Source organism: Felis catus, chromosome B3, assembly GCF_018350175.1.
Source record: "Felis catus isolate Fca126 chromosome B3, F.catus_Fca126_mat1.0, whole genome shotgun sequence".
In the NCBI taxonomy this organism is placed as follows: Eukaryota; Metazoa; Chordata; class Mammalia; order Carnivora; family Felidae; genus Felis; species Felis catus.
The window spans coordinates 96553502-96574671 of NC_058373.1; the positions used below are offsets into that span (position 1 = coordinate 96553502).

At 36.8% G+C, this 21170-nt stretch overlaps 2 long non-coding RNA genes across 2 annotated transcripts in view; one reads left to right on the top strand and one right to left on the bottom strand.

Moving 5' to 3' along the window:
* Window positions 1-21170, bottom strand: part of LOC109500824 — a 180862-nt gene that overhangs the window by 101629 nt on the left and 58063 nt on the right. The window contains exons 3-4 of the long non-coding RNA XR_006599566.1: window positions 20605-20653; window positions 16453-16536 (exon numbers count right to left, since the gene is read on the bottom strand). This is a non-coding gene — a long non-coding RNA (uncharacterized LOC109500824). The remainder of the gene's footprint in view (window positions 1-16452; window positions 16537-20604; window positions 20654-21170) is intronic.
* The window catches only part of LOC109500825, a 56619-nt gene continuing 39971 nt past the window's right edge, over window positions 4523-21170 (top strand). The window contains exon 1 of the long non-coding RNA XR_002158598.3: window positions 4523-4580. This is a non-coding gene — a long non-coding RNA (uncharacterized LOC109500825). The remainder of the gene's footprint in view (window positions 4581-21170) is intronic.

Consider the following 21170-nt stretch of genomic DNA (forward strand, 5'->3'; position numbering starts at 1 on the left):
CCATTACAGCAAATGTTAGAACCACCATGTTACAGATGAAGAACTAAGGCTCAGTGAATTTCTCAAAATTCCACAGCAAAAACTGACTTCAAACTCAGTTCTATCTGGTTCCAAAGCCTGAAGCCTCTGTGTTTTTTGCAGCAATGTCTTCTGTATGCAGCATTTTATCACGGTGATTTTTTAAAATCAGATAAAATTGACATATAACATTGTATTAGTTTTAAGTGTATAATATTCATCACCAGACATAGTTATGAGCTGTTTTTTTCCTCTTGTAATGAGAACGTTTAAGATCTACTCTTCCAGTAACTTTGAAATATATGACACAATATTTTTAACTATAGTTATTATGCTTACATTACATCCTCAGGACTAATTTATAGTGTAACGGGAAGTTTATAACTTTGGACTACCTTCACCTATTTCACCCAACCCCACCTCTGGTAACCACCAATCTGTTTTCTATATCTATAAGCTCTGTTTCGTTTTGTTTTCGATTCCACATATATGTGAGAACATACAGTATCTGTCTTACTCTGTCTGGCTTATTTTATTTAGCATAATGTGCTCAAGTCTATCCATGTTATGGCACCTTGCAGGATAATCTTCCATTGTATCCATATACCACACTAAATTTTCTTTATTCACTTATCTTTTGATGAACACAGCCTGTTTCCATTTCTTGGCTATTGTAAATAATGCTCAATAAACATGGAGGTGCAGAGGTCTTTCCGAGATAGTGATTTATTTTCAGATAAACACCCAGTAGTAGAATTGCTAGTTCATATGGTAGTTTTATATATATATAAAACTTTTTTTGAGGAATCTCCATACTGTTTTCTGAAGTGACTATATCAATTTATATTCTCTCAAACAGCGCACAAGAGCTCACTTTTCTGTCTATCCTTACCAACACTTGTTCTTTCTTGTCTTTTTGATAATATGCAATCTAATGGGTATGAGGTCAGCTCTCATTGTTGTGGTTTTCATTTCCCTGATGATTAGTGACATTGGACACATTTCATGGAGCTGTTGGTTGTTTGTATGTCATCTTTGGAAAAATGCTTATTCACATCCTCTGCCCATTTTTTAATTGTTTTTGTTCTATTGAGGTGTAGAAGTCCTTTATATATTTTGTGTATTAACCCCTTATCACATATGTAATTTGCAAATATTTTGCCCCTTTTGGTAGGTTACTTTTTCATATTGTAGAGCGTTTCTTCTGCTAAATGGAAGCTTTTTAGTTGGATGCAGCCCCACTTGTTCATTTTTGCATTTGTTGCCTTTGCTTCATGTCAAATCCAAGAAATCTTTGCAAGGGCCAACCCTAGCCCTAACCCTGAGGAGGGAGAGAGAGAAACTGGAGAAGAGGGAAAGAGACATTGACTTTTAAAAATTGGCTCAGTGATCAGGGAGGCTGGCAAGTCCAAATCTCCAGGAGGTTGGAGACTCAGGGAAGAGCAAATGTTATAGTTCAAGTCCAAAGGCCTTCAGGCTGAAAAGACAGGGAAAGCCTATGTTGCAGTTTGTCTGAAGACCATCTGCTATCAGAGTTCCCTCTTGTTCAGAGAAGTTCAGTTTTCTGTTCTAGTCAGGACCTCAACTGATTGAATAAAGCAGATCATCCTTCATAATGTGGATGGGCCTCATCCAAAGTCCACTTATTTAACACCCTCAAAGAAACATCCAGAGCACATATGAGCACATATCTGGGCACCATGACTCAGTCAAGTTAACTTAAGATGAATGATCACAATGTGTCACAGATGTTATGATGTGCTTCTCTACATCCTATTGAAACAGAAATTTCAAAACAATTAGCTAGCATTTGTTAGGATTAACTGTGAGATATATACACACACACACACACACACACACACACACACACACCCCTACCTCATTCTTTTGTGTTTGGAATTTCATTTTACCAAATTTGGAGGTGTGAAAAAAAATTACTATATTTAGGAAAGTTGGTTTTATCTGGTCTCAAGTACTTATTGATGATAAATAATTAGAAGTGGCTGTCATTGGAAGCTAAGTTGGAACATAAATACAAAATATTATTGGTTAATTTTCTTTGAATGTGCTTTTACTATTTCTGAGATACTTCTATAATACTGAATACACTTTAAAACTATACTTATGCATCATAGGGAAAATAAATTTCTAGATGAATACCCAATAAGTAATAGATATTAATTACAAATTTTCCATATATATATATATATATATATATATATATATCCTCAGTATCTGTTTCTTAATTCAAATCAACACAAATGTACATTATAATCTTAATTGGCTGGATATACATATATACCTTTTAAAATTAATTTTGAAGTCATAAACTTTTGAAACTATAAAAGATAAAATAATTTTCATTAGCACGTATTTAAAAGTGTTCTTAAAACTAGTGTGTTTTATTCTAACTCATAAAGTGGATTTTAATGATCTACAAAGCAAAACATTTGCCAGATGTGAATGAAAACAGGCAAAGATTGTTCCCTTGCTCACTCCATTTCCATCAGAGCTAAATGGGATTTTGAGATTTCTCATTTATAAAATGAGTTTATAGACTGAGGTAAACATGATTTTTAAAATGTATTTTTCTTAAAATTGTTTTAATGTTTATTTATTTTTGAGAGAGAGAGAGAGAGAGCTCACAAGTGGGGAAGGGGGAGAGAGAGAGGGAGACACAGAATCCAAAGCAGGCTCCAGGCTCTGAGCTGTCAGCACAGAGCCCAACGAGGGGCTGGAGCTCATGTGCTATGAGATCATGACCTGAGGCAAAGTCAGATCCTTAACCAGTTGAGCCACCCAGGTGCCCCTAAAATATATTTTTCTAAGTGTGAAAAGAAGTCATTGCAATAAGCCTATTTCTTTAATAGTTATTGTGTCTGTTATAGTAACCATATATTAGACTTTCAAAATAATTATTTCTGCTTTTCATTTTTTTTCCTAGACCTCACTGGAAAAAGGGCCTCTTAGAAGTTTGAGAAAGCCATTAGATTTTCCTAAAATATTACACACACACCCCAAAAGGAAAGAAAACTTCATTGAATCAAGAGGAAAAATACTATATTTAGAATTTAAAAAATAATAGAACACATTTTTTATTTTTTAGAAGAAAAAATTATTCATCTAGAACACCCCAGAAGAAAATATTTTTAGTAGACTAGATTTGTTAATATAGAGAGTTAAATACTGAGTGCCTTAGTTATTCTTTTCTCCCCCCCCCCCCTCCTTTTTTTTAATGTAGGAAGTTTGGGTGGGAAGAATCTACCTTCTCACTACTAATACCCAATGGAAAATTTAGAACCCTTTTCATTTAATGGGGCATGAACAGAGCAAGTAATTATATACTTGGTTTTTGCCTATCATTAAAATCTCTGTCAAATGTGAAAAGCACAGAAGAGTCAATTTATGGCTATGATTATCTATACATAGATGCAATTGACAGGCCTACATATAGAATAAATTATAAAATTTTAGAGCGCAATTAGATTCAAAGTACTCCTTCACCAAAATACATAATGTAGTATTCTAAGCATATAATTATGAGATTGAGGTAAATTTACAATATTGGCATTTGGATAAAAGTCCTTCATCGCAGAGAGAAATTCCAAGTGCCAACAAACTCAGTATTTTACTGTTGATTTCAACGTGTATGTCTGATGCTTTACATTTATACTGTTTAACCATCTCCTTTTCTTTGCTGTCAACTTACTTTAAAAAAAAAAAAGTTATAAAGAAAAAAAATTCCCTCCCAAATCATGGGATCTCTTTTCAAAAGTTGTTCTACAAGTAAGAAAGATAAACATTTTTTAGTGATATAAAACAGATAAATATCGTTAGAACCAAGGTGGTTTTCCAACTGAATACACAAGCTGGTAATATTTCCAGTAACATATCTGATAACTATCAAGAGAGGAAAACAAAACAGAGCAACAAGAATAAAAAGACAACAAGAACGCTTCTCTTTGCATGAATTGTACCTGCCTTACTTAGCATAGTTGGTAAGATATCCACATTTTTAGGTTTTCTATGAATGCTGGTGTACATTCTTCTGCAACAAAGAAACTTTGATCTTGGAATAATTCAAACGAGGAAGGGGGAAGTGTGTTGGAAGTAAATAGCCTCCCTAAATAAACTTTGTGTATTATATAGAAGAAACTGCCTTTGTAGCTAAGTAGCTGGAATATCCCACTTCTCATCATGGTCATTTTGACTACTGTCGATTTGTTTTGCATCCCTGTAGCCACTTTTATTCCACTACCTGAATGATACAATTAAAATGACTCATCTGTGTGTTTCTTAAATAGATGATGCTGATTGTATTTTGAGTTTAGTGATGAAATTTCATTATGTACCATTACTTGAAATGTTTGTAAAAAGTTACGTTTATAGAGGCTAGTTGGGTGTTTTGGAAAAATAGAAAAATTTGATATAAGTAATTGTGTTAGTTGAGGCTGCTGCAACAAGTAACCACAGATTGGGTGACTTGAACAACAAAAATTTATTTCTCACAGTTCTGTGGACTGGGAAGTCCAAGATCAAACCTCTGGCAGATCTGGTATCAGGTGAGTACATTCTGCCTGGTTTGTAGACAGCCCTGGTATCATTGTAACTTCTCATCAAAAAGTGAGAGTGAGTATGTGCTAGTGTTAGTCACATCACCCTCTTATAAGGACACTAATCCCATTCGTGGAGGTTCTACATCATGACCTAATTCCCTCTCATAGGCCCCACTTCCTATTACAATTATATAGGGGGTTAGGATTTAAACATAGGAATTTGGGGAGATGAAAACATTCAGTCCACAGTAGATAATTATACTAATGGGTGACTAAGATTTATTAAAACTGATTGTAAATACTAAACTCTAAAAAGGTACTGCCCATAGTAGAGCAAATATATTTCCTATAATACTCAGAAAGTACAGTTTGTTGTGGGGCGCCTGGGTGGCTCAGCTGGTTGAGCAACCGACTTCAGCTCAGGTCATGATCCCCCAGTTCGTGGGTTCAAGCCCCACATCAAGCTCTGTGCTGACAGCTCAGAGCCTGGAGCCTGCTTCAGATTCTATGTTTCCCTGTCTCCCTGCCCCTCCTCCCTCAAAAATAAACAAACATTAAAAAACATTTAAAAAGGGGTGCCTGGCTGGCTCAGTTGAACGTCTGACCAGCTCAGGTCATGATCTCATGGTTAGTGGGTTTGAATCCAGCATCGGGCTCTGTGCTGACAGTTCAGATCCTGCTGGAGCCTGCTTTGGATTCTATGTCTCCCTCTCTCTCTGCCCCACTCCTGCTGTGCTCTGCTTCTGTCTCCGAAAAATGAATAAATATTTTAAAACACTTTTTTAATTTAAAAACAAAGTACAATTTGTCTTAATTGTTTTATTCTGGGGTGCCTGTGTGTCTCAGTTGGTTAAGCATCCAGCTCTCAGTTTCAGCTCAGGTCACGATCTCACAGTTCGTGGGGTTTGAGCACCATATCAGGCTCTGCACTGACAGTGAGAGCCTGATTGGGACTTCTCTCTCCCTTTCCCTAGCTTGCTCTCTATCTCAAAAATAAGTTTAAAAATTTTTAAATTGTTTTATCCTATTTTATGTTACATATACTATATATTATGTAATTATTATGTACAATAAATATACATTAGATTTTTTAGGTTAAAATAAAAGTTTACATTATATACCTTTATGTACTTATTACTTTAGGATTCTCTGTCTTGACTGGGTTTTAATTTTTTTTTAACATTTATTCATTTTTGAAAGGCAGAGAGAGAGAGAGACAGAGTGAGAATGGGGAAGGGGCAGAGAGAGGGAGACACAGAAACAGAAGCAGGCTCCAGGTTCTGAACTGTCAGCACAGAGCTGGATGCGGGGCTCGAACTCACAGACTGTGAGATCATGACCTGAGCCGAAGTCAGCCGCTCAACCAACTAAGCCACCCAGGTGCCCCTTGACTGGGTTTTAAATGAACTGGCAAATAGAGTTTATATTTTCTCTCTCTCCACTTTCACTTCATCACTAAGTAAATATATAAATAATGCCTTCATGTGTGGAGAAGGTACCTTATTGAAGATAGCTAGAAACATGTTTAAAGCGATGTGTCCTTGTCATTTTTTTTGCTTTTCTAAATTCTCACAGGCATAATTTTTAAGTTTCTCATCAAATGTGTAGTAGAACAACAACTAAAAATAATTATTGTTTGACCACAGTAGTATATTCTGGCCCTATTAATTAACTGGACATTATATTTCACTTTTCAATGTCAATTCAAAAACAATAATAAAAATAAACAGGCTTTGGCTTCTCCATTTGGCTTAGAAAGGAATTTGCCATTTTCTCAAATAGCATTAGCAGTAGGCCTTAGATAAAAATCATTTCTAGGTAAGTGCTTGTCTCCTATAAGTCATTTACGAATTAGATACAACACATTTGTCAGTTAAACAAAACCTTTGTGTACATCCCCCCCTGAAGTCAGCAATGGAAATACTTCATCATGATCAGGAGCCAGAGTGTAAGAGGAACACAAAAATGCTGGGCTAAACCTGCCCCAAGGAAGGAAAGTTTTGTTTTGTCTCTGAATTCTCACAGAGGGGACTGATGAGTTAGCGCCTGGAAGAGGCAGTGATTCCATTATTTCTCGGACACTGGAAACCTACTTGGGCTGCTTGTAATTAGAATAATCTTACTGCTATGATTATTTGTCAGTGAAAGACAGGCCCTATGGATTCATCTGTGTGCCCTGCTACAACATACTGCTCATGCACCCTGGTGATAACGTCTTTGAAAAGTGTCTTTCTCATTGCAAAAGTCTAGAGGGAAAAGCAGTAGTTTATATTTCATTTATTCATCTACGCTTTTATATTGAAATTCTTTTTTAGAACTTGGATTAATGGCTTGAAAACTGCATCTCAGCATTTGTCCTCATGTCATTGGATTGTCTAGAGGGACACCTTTTAAGTAGGGCTACATTTTACTGACATACTTGCAATATCTAATTTTCCCTTTTTCCTACATTGGGAGTAGATCAGATGAGAAGATTACTTTTCTAGTCTTTCTGAGCTTTTCAAAACCTAGACTCTTTGTGTGTTTTTTGGTTCTTATTGTTTTGCTGTGTACAATTCTGATCTTTACTTGAAGCTCTCAGCTCCCAATTGCGTATTTTTTAATGTACTCATACCAACAGAAAAATAACAATCATACTGAAGTGGCAAAAATTCTGCAAGTATTATATGACAGAATATATTTCTCTAAAAAGGAAAATCAACAGGGACACCTGGGTGGCTCAGTTGGTTAAGCATCCAACTTCTGCTCAGGTCATGATCTCATGGTTTGTGGGTTTGAGCCCCACATCGGGCTATGTGCTGACAGCTCAGAGCCTGGAGCCTGCTTCAGATTCTGTGTCTCCCTCTCTGTGGCCCTCCCCTTCTCGTGCTTTTTCTCTCAAAGAATAAATAAACATTAAAAAAAGGAAAATCAATATTTAAGTGGGAATATGTGTGCCAATGATGCTTTGTCTGATGATATGCTCCACCCGGACCTGGGTTAAATTATTTGTCCCTCAGAAGGCCACTTTTTTCCTGTTTCTTTTACCTCTCTGATTTTTATTTACACCTGTGCTTGTCCTTCAAACTTTCAAAAATGTGTACTGTATGACTCCTAATCTCCTGATATTCCAACTGACCAGATCTATGAAGAAAGATTAAAAATAGCATATATACCCAGAGCCATTGGGAAGCCATTGCATGCAGAGCCATTGGGAAGATGTTGCTTGCACATTGTGCATTTATCTTTGTTTCTGTGAGGAAGGCTCTTTGTCAGAGCCCATTTGCTTCATGCCTAGAACAACAGCATCCATACCTCAATATTCTTTCCAAATTAGCCCAGCTCTAAGCAGAGAATATAACTTGCTGAGTGTGCAGAAATTTTGACAAATACTTAACCCCACTCATCAGTGCTAACATTTTTGAAATTCAGTTACCTTGGTCCCTGGGAATAGGGGGCCTATTATGATCCAGTAAGGAATAACATCTTTATCTTGACTTTTTAGACCTTTTCATTATTGTTTTATTTTTTAATGACTTCATATTGTGTAAGATGGTCTACTCTAAATCAGTCTTCAGCTGATGATGTTTTAGGACACTATTGGTTCTCTAATTGGTTCCTTTAAGGTTGTTGGGGACTTACCTTTCCATATATAAAGCGTCCAAAGAATTTGGTTCTGGTTTTCCAAAGGTATTGATCAGAAAACAGTGACCAGACAGACCTTTTGTTTTTCAATAATCCTGTGTCAACAGTAATTCTGTTGAAGATGTTTGGTATTTTTTCCTCCCCTTCAGAGTTATATATTCACTAGACTGGGGGTTCAGTATTCTTGAGAAGAGACAGCTAGCTCAAAGAAACATGCTGAATTCATTTATCCAGCATATGTTTACTGAGTATCTTCTAATCTGTATTATTTGCTGTAAAAATACTGAAAAGACATTGGAGAACAGAGTGGGTTATTACCTTTATGAGATTACAGTCCAGTGGAGGATGTAGACATTAATATTTGCAATGTCTGAGGGCACCTGTGAGGCTCAGTCGATTGAGCATCTGTCTCTTGGTTTCGGTTCAGGTCGTGATCTCACAGTTCATGAGTTCAAGCACCATGTTGTACTCTGCACTTAGAGTGCAGAGCCTGCTTGGGATTCTCTCCCTCTCTTTCTGTCCTTCCCTCCCCCCCCCCACCCCCTCCAACCCTCAGCTGTGTGCTTTCTCTCAAAATAAATAAACTTAAAAAGAAATTTGCAATTACTTTTGATGAATTAAATTATTTCCATGGAGGTGGGAGTGCTGACTAGTCCCAGGTCTGGAAAGATTTCCTAAGGAATTAGGAGAAGAAGGAATTTACAGTTAGTGTGGGGAGAGGACCATTCTAGGCCTAGGGAACAGCATATGTAAAGGTTCTGATATGGGAAGAATGTGGCCTCTCATGAAGGGGAAGGAAAAGATGATAAAATCCAAAAGTTACTAAAAGAAGTATTTTTTTCTGATTCCAATACCGACTTGTAAGAATTGTACCGAAAAAGAAATCCTGAAAGAGATAAACTTATTAATATTCATAAACTGAATTACAGAAACCAAATCCATTTGTGAGAGCCTTATAAATTTTGATTTAGTTCAAGTTCTGCATCAACTTGATTTAGTAAACTGTTTTTCAACACTGTTGCTTTGACTTTCCTACTTGTTAAAGGGCATTTCAGTTCCCACCCTCAGCAATCTGAACTTGTTACTCTTAATAGCTTGTCATACAGTTCAATCTACAGCAAACTAAAAGCTAAATCAATCTTATCTATTTGTCAACGAATTTACCACCAAAATAAGGTGGGGAAGTTCTGTATCCATATCCTTTTATGTTCTATTTCCTTTCCTTTCATCATCTTCTAGTAAATATTTTCACTTACCAACACCGCCTTTGGTTTTCACCTGAGGTTTCTACCGTTAACCTTTACTTTGCCTAGTCTGCTGCTGCTTTCTAACTATCTTAGCTTCTCAGATCATTCTGGAGGGAAAAATCTTTCCAGGTCGTTTCATTGTCCCTGCTGCTTAGCACAGTCCCTGGGACATGTTAGATATTTAATAAATACACTCTTAATTTTTTTTTTTTAGAAATGTCAATGAAAACTCTCCCTTCCTATTTTCTTTTGGGAGGGTTATCTAAAGGGGATTCCATAAAGGCAGAGATGTTTTTGTTTTCGTGTCTAGTTTATACCTCCTCCTTAGAATGGTATCTGGCACATAATAGGCATTCTATAAACATTCATTGAATTAATGATTTAAACAATATTCATATTTTCTAAAGCATTGTATATGAATTCAAAAAACTTGAATACTGACGGTAGTGTAATAGAATTATATCAAACAATATTTTAAGGCAAAAGTTAACATGACATGAAATTTACTTCCAAATACTTGCCTGTTATTTAGCAAACTATGGGCAGTGTAATTTTTCTAGTACTGGTACATATACCTGATGTAGTGGAGGTTACTGTTAGGCAATTAAAATATACCTGAATAAGTAACATTTCAATTCAAGATTATACTGCTATGGGATCCTAAGTGACTACATTTACTGATGTTGTTGGCTATGGTCCAAATGCGAAATATCAGGGTTATTAAATGTACCTGTTGGCATTTGATCTGCTAATTACTGTGTAAAGAAAACGTCCTTGACATTTCAAGAGTTATTTCCAATCATTGCGGTTACAGTGTGCTATATACTGCTTTTCCTTGCAAAAAAAAAAGGGGGGGGGAATCCTATAAAGCTATAATAGCAGATATTGAATAAATATTGTCATTAGAATAGAATAGCTTCTTACAGAATAACAGCCATACTGGTAAAAAGGCAGCCCAAGAATCCCTACGGTATGAGAATCACTATTACTTATGCACTCTTGGAGGTACTGCACTCCGAGTGGCCACTACACTGTGTGGTGTGTGAGTGAGTGATTACTAAGAAGGTCTAGGCTGATTGGTTTAAGCCTTTGTCTACAAACCAGTGAGGCACGAATGATTCCTTGCAGAAACCATACTCTGGTATCTTAATTTTCTGCCTCCGGTTTTAGCTGGTACCAAATATGTTCTCCGGGACAAGTTGAGACAAAAGCCTGACAATCAAAAGGAATAAATTTCTAGCTTTAGAAATTAAACATATGTCAATACTCTTGAGATCTCATTCAATTGCAAATATAAAGAGGTTCTGTATTCTGATTCAAATAAAAAAGACTATAAAAATTAAGACAATTGGAACAGTTTAAGTAGATTTTGATGATATTAAGAAATTGTTTCCTTTATGGAAGTGCAATAATGACATTAGTGTGTTTTTAAAATGGCCTATTTATGAATAAAATGATATGATATTTGGGATTGGCTTCACAATGATCCAGCAAGGGGAGTAGGTATAGGTATGAATGAAACAAGCTTGGTTTTGAGTAGTAGTCATTAAAACTAGGTGTTGGGTCCCTGATGTTCAATACAATATTCTCTTGTCTTGTGTATAGGTTTTATTTGTCTATAATTTAAAACAAAACCTAGAAGCAAAATTCTCCTATAAATGGAAGAGAAAACTGAATAAGGAGGAAAGGATGCTCCTTACCATAAAGGCAAAGAGAAATGAAATTAGCCTACACAGAGCTGTCTCTTCCCAGTCTATGTTGCATATAGTAGTAACAGAACTACCCCCTTTAAGCAAATATTTTTCTATTTCTTCTGTATTTTACCCAACTATATTTTTAGCTAATGGAAGGAAGCTACTTTCTCTTAAAATGTTTTTGTATCCTCTACAATAAGCAGAAGCTGATACTTTACTAATAATTTTTAACTAGAAAAAGTAAAATGGAAATTTCTATTAAAGTAACTACAGTATCTAAATTAAGATTAAAGACAATGTAAGTGTATGAATACATGAAGCAGACGAAAACTCAGGAAGGATTTTAAACAAAATAGGAATCTCAAAGACAAGGCTAGTTGGTCAAAGGAAGAAATGTAAACAGAGTAAATTAAGTGGAGGGAACTTAGAGATGATGACAAAACACAATTGGGGAAATGGAAAAAGTATTTGGGGCCACTGGGTGGCTCAGTCAGTTAGGTGTCGGACTTCAGCTCAGGTCATGATCTCATGGTTTGTGGGTTCAAGCCCCGGATCAGGCTCTGTGCTCACAGCTTGGAGCCTGGAGGCTGCTTCAGATTCTGTGTCTCCCTCTCTCTCTCTGCCCCTCCCCTGTGCATGCTCTCTTGCAAAAATAAATATTAAAAAAAAATTAAAAAGAAAAAGTATTTAATCCCTACTACGTGTCAGGCACTATTTAAAGAAGTAGGTCTAAAGCAGCAAATAAAATACAATTTCTGACTTCATGGAAATGTCTTTTCCCACCTTTATTGAGGTTTTATTGCCAACGTTGTAAGATATTTAAAGACTATAACTTGATTATTTGATATATATACACGTGGTGAAGGGATTCCCCCCATCGTGTTAGTTAACACATCCATCACCTCCCATATTTACCTTTTTCATTCCTTTCGTAACTATACTCACCAAGTTATATTTATACATCTTGTAACTGAAAGTTTACACTCTTTCACCCTATTTCCTCCATCCCCTGGCAACTACTTTGTTTTTTTAACATTTATTTTTGAGAGAGAGGGAGAGAGAGCACGCACAGAGAAAGGGAGACACAGAATCTGAAGCAGGGTCCAGGCTCCAAGCTGTCAGCACAGAGCCCGCCATGGGGCTTGAACTCACAAACCATGAGATCTTGACCTGAGCCGAAGTCAGATGCCCAACCGACTGAGCCACCCAGGCACCCCCCTTTTTACTGTTTTTAGAAGTTTGGGCTTTCTTTTTAATATTCCTCATATAAATGATACCATTCAGTATATGTCTTTTTCTGTCTGGCTTATGTCACTTAGCATAATGCCCTCCAGTTTCATCCATGTTGCTTACAAATGACAGGATTTCCTTTTTTTTTTTAAATGTGTGTATTTATTTTTCAGAGACAGAGCACAAGTGGGGGAGGTGCAATGAGGTGGGGGGGGGGATGGGATCCAAAGCGTGCCCAACACTGACTCCATGCTGACAGCAGAGAACCCCATGTGGGGCTCGAACTCAGGAACCATGATATCATGACCTGAGCCGAAGTTGGCCACTCTACCAACTGAGCCACCCAGGTGTCGTGATTTCCTTATTTTTTTTTAAGGCTGCATAATATTCCTGGGTGTGTGTGTCTCATTTTTCTTAATTCATTGATCCAGTGATGAACACTTAAGTTGTTTCTATATGTTGGTTATTGTGAAGGATGCTGCAATGAACATGGAAGTACAGATACCTCTTATAATGGCTTCATTTCCTTGGACATACACACAGAAGGGGCACTGCTGTGTCCTACGGTGGCTCTATTATTTAATTTCTTGAGGAACATCCATACTACTTTCCATAGTGGCTGTACCAGTTTACATTCCAACCAAAGGTGTCCAGGCTTCCCCTTTTTCCATATCTTCTCCAGCATTTGTTATCTTTTGTCTTTTTGATGAAGGCCATCCTAACAGGTGAGGTGATACTTAACTGTGATTTTGATTTCCATTTCCCCGATGATGAGTCATGTTGAACATCTTTTCATGCATCTGTTGGCCATTTGAGTGTCTTCTGTGGGAAATGTCTATTCAGGCCCTTTGCTATTTTTTAATAGGGTTGCTTTGGCTTATTCCTAATAAGTTGTATTAGTTTCTTGTATTTTTAAACATTAACCCCCTGTTGGATATGTGGTTTGAAAATATTTTCTCCCATTCCATAGGTTGCCTTTTCATTTCGTTAACGGTCTCCTTTGCTGAAGTGTTTTAGTGTGATGGTATCACACTTATTTATTTTGCTTTTGCTGTGGCAGCCCAGTTTTCTTAACACCGTTTATTGAAGAGATTTTTTGTTTCCATTGTATATTCTTTGTTCTTTGGCTGAAAACCGATTGACCATATGCGTATGAGCTTATTTCTGGGCTATTTTGTTCCATTTGTATAAGTGTGTTTATGCCAATAACACCCTATTCGATTACTTTGGCTTTGTAATATAGTTTAAAAATCAGGAAGTTTAATGCATCCAGATTTGTTCTTTCTCAAGATTGTTTCCCTATCAAATGTCACAAAATCAAAAAGTTTAAGAGTGAGGGGGCTCACTTTTCTTAGAAGATGGCGCATTTGCCCTTTGCTACATGCTAACATGCACAAGTGGTTGGCCCCTCTTTATTCCATCTGAGCCTTGGGTGAGGGAGGCAAGAACAACAAAGCCATGGAAGGCCACACAAGCAAAACCTTAATTTTCAATAGTGGTGGTTCTACTTAGTGTTTGATTACTGGTGGAAGCACTGCTCTGAAACCTGGCCGGTTTACTGCATCATATTTCTGTTTGTTTACCTGTGATATGGGTGACCATCCAGCCTCTGATTGTATGAATCTACACAATTTCGCAATCCCCTGTGTCATGCCTGCTCAGGTAATCATTTGGTGTGTCTCTTACCCCTCATTTTTCAACGCACAGATAAGCCCTCTGTTCAAACAAAGTGGTGATAATGACCAACTCAGCAAATTACTAGGTAACTTGTACCACAGTTAAGTTTTCCTCTGAAGACAGACCTCCTACTGGGAAGCATACAGCAGTAAATATAAAGTGGGTACGAAGTAGTTCTTTGTGGAAATAACTTATGCTTTCTTCTGGTTTGGCTGATGTAGAGATAATGTGTGAAATCAACATGTAGCATCAGATAACCTATTTGCTTCTCTTTGGTATATAACCTGGTATATTTCTGTAGTGCCTAAGGTAATTGGTTAACTAATTAGAAAGATGATGGGGATAATGATGAATGAGGAGGAGGAGATGATGATTTTTGAGACTAGGTAGAACTTGACTGTACCTCAGAGTTACCTGAGGAGCTTTAAAAAACCTTGATGCCCAGAAACTACTCCATATCAATTATATTAGAATTTCCGTGAGTGGATCTCAGGCCACTTTTGTGCAGTCAAGTTTGAAAACAAATAACACAGGGGGTGCCTGGGTGGCTCAATCGGTTAAGCATCCGACTTTGGCTCAGGTCATGATCTCAAAGTTTGTGAGTTCGAGCCTCCTGTCGGTCTCTGTGGTGAGAGCTCAGAGGGTAGAGCCTTCGGATTCTATGTCACCCTCTCTCTCTGCCCTACCCCAGCTTGCGCTCTCTCACTCTCTCAAAAATAAATAAAACATTAAAAAATATTTTTAAAAAAGAAAATAAATGACATAGAGTAAACAACCTATCTATTAACTGAAGTTTCTACCTCTCATAAGGTTTTAGTAGTGTATCTGGATCCACAAAATACTGTGCTTGTTATTTGTTCTTTTACCACCACTTAGGGTCTGTATGAAATTGGCCAATTTCTCTCTCCATTCTGAGTAACAGTTTCCCAGCCTAGAAGCTTGAAGTGATGCCATTTCCTTGAGGGTGGCTCTGGGTGCTAAACGAGTTAATGTGCATGTAGTACATATCACATTATCAAGAACATGCTAATCACTACTGAATAGAGGCTAACGATTTAACTTCTATGTATATAGAATAGTTTTGCATCTTGGGAATATTGAGGAAGTAGACAAATCATTTTTGGTATTCTCTGGTGAAGAGATAATCCAGTTTGAGAAATACCATTACAGATAATTCTTCCAGACTTTGAAACTGACCTATTTCATTGAAACTGACCTGATTTAAACTGACCTATTCATTTACTAGCTTTTTGTTGGAAAAGTTAAACTTCCTGAGCATTCAGTTAGCTCATTTATAAACTGGAGAGAAGTCTTGTTTCTCACAACAATCCTGAAAAATAAATGCACATCCATAACATTGTGTAGGCTATGTAGCAAGTTCTCATAACATGTTGGTTAGCATTATTTTATAATATTACTGTTTGTATACTTTTAGAATTCTTTTGTGGCAAGACAGTTAATGAAGATAGTGTTAGAGGTACAGAAAGAGGATTTGGCAAAAGGATAATAGGAGTACAAGAAAAGGAAGGTAATAAAAGTTGTGGCTTTTGCCTTTATTTCTTGATGCTTAACATTTTGATATTCCTATAATTTTAGTAAGTAAAGTTGGTTTGAACTGAGATTAACCAGTGTGACAAAAAGTAATATTTAACACCATTATTGCTAGTGAGAAATATACATCATTTAAGAGATTATCCACTCCATAATAACAGTGGGCGTGTAACCTTGGAATGCTGAATTTGTAAAAACTGACATGTATGGTGATATTACAAAGTGTTCCTGGTAGATATAGATATCTATGAGTACAACTGACCCTTGAACAATACAGTATTAGGGGCACTGGCTCCTACACAGTCAACATTCCCCATAAACTTTTTGATTCCCCCAAAACTTAACTAACAATAGCCTACTGTTAACTGGAAGGAAGCCTTACTGACATAAATAATTGATTAACATATATTTTGTATGTTACACGTATCATAAACTTCATTCTAGAGAAAACAAAATGCTATTAAAATCATAAAGAAAATGCATTTACAATACTATATTGATACTATAAGTTTATGTCACTTGTTTACAAGATGAATCGTCTGTCAGCTGCATCAATATTTTCCTAGATGATAGAAAACACTGTAGATATTGAGTATTACTAACACGAAACATCAAAAATGGAAAGATCTTGTGAAAAAGAAATCTTTATTTATGGATATAATGATTCATTCACTGCTAACAAAAAAGTAGCAATATTAATGCTTTATGACAGCTTAGTGTAATTGATATGATTGTTTCAAGGTAACCTACCTTGTACTAAAAATGATGATGAAAATTTTGTGGCACACAGTATTATAGTCATGTTTATAGAACAAGAAAAAATGGTAATTTGATTTTTTTTGAAAAACCACTTACCTGTGATGATAGACTGATACAGTTTCTTCAGGTGGTATGGGGTGGGGGCATACTATATGGTAATATAATTCTTCAAACAAAGTCCTAAAGCAATAAGAAAACACAATATTAATTTCAGTTATTAAATATAAGTCAATTTACGCTTATGTAAGGATTGGCTAACCACATCCATGCAAATCTTTCACATGATGTTCTACACGGTGAATACTTAGGCAATGAGGATGATAACACAAAAATGTCTCCTACGACACACACACACACACACACACACACACACACCAGATAATTATTATGCCATACAGTTCATAAACTTATTTGCTTTTCACTAAGTGGAAGTGGGTCATCCTAAAGGTCTTCATCCTCATCATCTTCACATTAAATAGGCTGAGGAGAAAGATGGGGTTGGTCTTACGGTCTCAGAGTGGTAGAAGGGGAGGGAGGAGAGGTGGGCATACTCAATGTAACTTCATGGAAAGATATCAAAATTTATGGCTTTGTAGCTTGTTTATTTCTCAAGAAATATTTATATAGGGCACCAAACCTTCTTCTACTGTTTGCTTTAGTTTCAGCGCCCATATCCTAGAAGGGTCCACATCATAAAATAAGTCGAAAACAGTCTTAAATCATTGGAACGCTTCTGCCATAGGGTCCAACATCGATGTGTTGTGTGGCACTGCTTCTTCTACATCTTCATCATCATCTGGCACTGGGTTCGGAAGAACTCACCTCCATCAAGTCATCTTCTGCTAATTAGCTCTTGAATTTCTCTAAGTTCCAGATCTTGAAACTCTTCACCGCCACGTTTTTTGTTTTGTTTTTACCATATCCACAATCTCTTTTAGGATTTCGTTGGTTGGCTCTGTCATACATCCTGTGAAGTTACGCGCACCATTATCAAGACACCATTTTCTCCAGCAGGATTAGGCTCAGACTTGATGGTTTTCCTATAACAGCATCTTCAGTGGCATTCCTTCAATCCTTCCTGACTTGCATGATGTTCTATCAGGGTTCTCTTCCATAACATTTACAATCCTTTCCATAGAGTACCATGTGTAATGAGCCTTAAAGGTTCTTATGACCCAATGATCTAGGGACTGAATTATAGACGTTGTGCTTGCGGTAAGAAAACCATTTCAACAACTTCCTAATCTGGGGGTGTGGGGAGTCACAAAGAACATACGTTAGTAAGGAAGAGAAGAAAGCACTAGGATTTAAATCAGGAAGGGATAAGCTGACTACTGTTTTGTACAAATGCAGTTAGGTTGTGATCAGGACCGCCCTTATCTATAAAGCTGCTAATCCCTGAGCCTTAAAAGGAAAAGATAAATACCAACTGCCATTTTGGGGGTTGCACAACAAGAAGTCCTAGACAAGAACACCTTTTCTTGATTGGTTCTCTGGATGCTTTGTCCCTGAGGTCAAGAAGTACCTTGAAGTGAAGGACTGCATTTTAAAGCTCTTTTGCTGTTGGACAATGTCTCTGGCTACCCAGATCCCCACGAGTCCAACGTGACTTTCATCTGCCATAAAAATCTGTTGAGGCAGATATCCTTTCTCCTCAATGATTTTCTTAATGGTGTCTAGAAACTTGTCTGCTGTCTCTTGGTTGACAGACGCACTTCCTCTTTATCTTGACATTTTTAAAGCCAAACCTCTTGATCTGAAATTAAACCACTCTTTGCTGGCACTAAATTCTCCAGCTTTGGATCCTTCACCTTCCTTTTGCTTTAAATTGCCATATGATGACTTCACTTTTTCTTGAATCCTGTTGCTGTCTATAGGAATGCCTTTCTTGTAGCAATCCTGTACCCACATAAAAGCTATATTTTCAATACAAGATAAAAAGGCATTTTGTAAAAAGTGCGAAGTTTTTGCTCTTGCTGGTGTACCTGCAGCAATGGCTTCATGAATTCCTTTTTTTATTTTTTTAACAATGGTCCTTACAGCGAATTCATTTATCCTGAAATGGTGGCCAACCTCAGAAGGAGACCTCAATCTATGGTACATATCAAGCATTTCGACTTTTTCTTGTAATGTCATGACTTTTCTCTGTTTCTTGGGAGTGCTTCAAGAATCACTATTGGCACTTTGTATGGTTCCCATGGCGTTATTCAAGGTTTACAGTTTTACAGGGAACACAATGAAAAATACACGAGAATCATGAGATCCCTTTTTACTGCAGTGTGCAATTCACTAAAGAGATAACTGCTCACGCGGAGATAATTAGTGTCACAGGGCATTTTGAGTGGATCCTTGCAATACTGGAGCTCACCCAATAGCACCAGGAGGTGGCTGTGAAATTATTACAGTAATACAGTATATACCATAGTTAATTTTATGCAGTTATGATTTAATGCTCATCTTACATTTCTCTTGACCATAATGGTGCCATGTTATGGTCTGTGTGTTTCTTTAAGTTTTGATAAATTTTAAAATTTGATCATATATTTGTCTATATTTATTAAAATTATTTTTCAATGTTTATTTATTTTTGAGTGACAGAGAGACAGAGCATGAGTAGGGAAGGGCAGCGAGAGAGGGAGACACAGAATTCAAAGCAGGCTCCAGGCTCTGAGCCGTCAGTACAGAGCCTGAGGCAGGGCTCGAACCCACGACCCGTGAGATCATGGCCTGAGCCGAAGCCCGATGCCCAACCACTGAGCCACCCAAGCACCCCATAGATGTTTTTAACATAAAAAGTTTAATTAAACTATTAAGAACTTTTATAATTTTAATTCAGAAGTTGATATCTTCTGGGCATTATAATTTTATTATATTAAGGGCTATTTACAAATATTTTTGCCTAGGGGCACCTGGGTGGCTTTGTTGGTTGAGCATCTGACTTCAGCTCAGTTCATGATCTCACAGTTTGTGGGTTTGAGCCCCACGTCAGGCTCTGTGCTGATGGCTCAGAGCCTGGAGCCTGCTTCGGATTCTGTGTCTCCCTCTCTCTGCTTTTCCCCTGCTCACATGCTGTCTCTCTCTCAAAAATAAATAAAGAATTAAAAAAATGTTTTAAAAAGCAAATATTTTTTACCTTTAGAAGTAACATATTTGCTGAATTTGCTAACTATTGCATAATGCATTATTTCTAAATAAAATAACTCATTTTTGGAAATTGCATCTTGATTTGTCACAAATTGAGTAAAATAGTTCCTATCACTATAAAAGGAAACAAGAATTATATTCTAAAAAATTTCTATTAATTGTTCTTAAGCAATAAACTAACAAGGTGGATAAATTTGTTACAGACCAGGCTTGAGATCTCTTTTCTGTGAAAAGCAGACAAAACTCCAAAAGAAGGGCTGAGGCACAGATTTCCTAAATAAAAATAACCTAAGGTTGGTGACTTTACTGTACCCCTCTCTTATTTACTCCATTTTATTCTTTTTTAATCTTCTTTTTTTAAACTTTTTTAATGTTTGTTTATTTTAGAGAGAGAGAAAGCACAAGCTGAGGGGGGGGGGGGGAGAGAGAGAGAGAGAGAGAGAGAGAGAGAGAGAGAGAGAGAATCCCAAGCAGGCTTCATGCTGTCAGCAGGGACTCCAAAGTGGGATTTGAACTCACAAACCACGAGATCATGACCTGACCTGAGGGTGGACGCTTAACCAACTGAGTCATCAAGGTGCCCCTTTAATCTTCTTATTTTGACATAGTTTCAGGCTGAATGAAGAGGTGAAAAAAACAGTATAAAGAATTCCCTATCATCTTTCTCCAAATTCCTCAAATGTTAACACTTTACCACATTTGCTTTTGCTTCTCTCCTCCATTTCTCTGCTGTTGAGGAAATATAATTACAAAGAAAATCTCTCAACCCAGAAAACATTTCCACAAAGGTAGAAGAGAAAGTTTTATTGAATAAGTATTAATCCCAAAAAATTCCAGATGCTTTTCATAGGCAGTCTGCTAAGAAATTGCTTAGACAGAAAGAAATATTGTCCTTTTATATTGCTAAGCAGGTGCAAGAACTTTGCAGCCCAGAGCAAGGGACCCACTCCAGTTAGACTCGTACCCTTCCACAGAAAATGGGAGATCTCTTTCCCTAGATGATTATATTTCAGAGATGGTTCCTAGGTCTTTAAAAAAGATTATTCCTGGAGCTGAAAGCTGACCAGAGGCTTAGCTTCTAAAATTTAGCTTCTATTTACTTACCTTTCAAAGGTATTGAGAATACACTTACAAGTTGTCTAAAGTTCATGCTCTATGAAAAGAGAGAAGGAAAGTCACTTATTTTCAATAGGAATAATTAATCTTCTTTTTAATTTGTATTTGCCTTTACAACACACACATATATGCTTAAAATTTTTATTCTATACCTTTTGAGAGTAAGTTCAGACATCTATATTTACTAACTTGCTTAATCCCAGAATACACAGAAAACAGTTTGTGAACTGCTAACCTATACAACTGAAAAAGCATACCTACTCACTGGAGTTCAGTATTTGTGTCTATAAATATTCAAAAGTTATTTTTTTTTCTTCCCTTCCCTTCAATGAGGACTCATGTGAAACATGGTTCATTTCATTTGTTTTTGTGGTTTTAGGATTTTTACCTAATCTGGTTGATTTTTAAAAATTATGTCTGAGTGCATGAGACAATAACATGGTTCCAAAGTCAGAACTGCATCAAGGTTATGTTTAGAGAAGTGTCTTTACCCCCTCCCCACATTTCTTCCTTTCCACTTTGTTCTTTCCTTATAAGTCACCAATCTTCCTAGG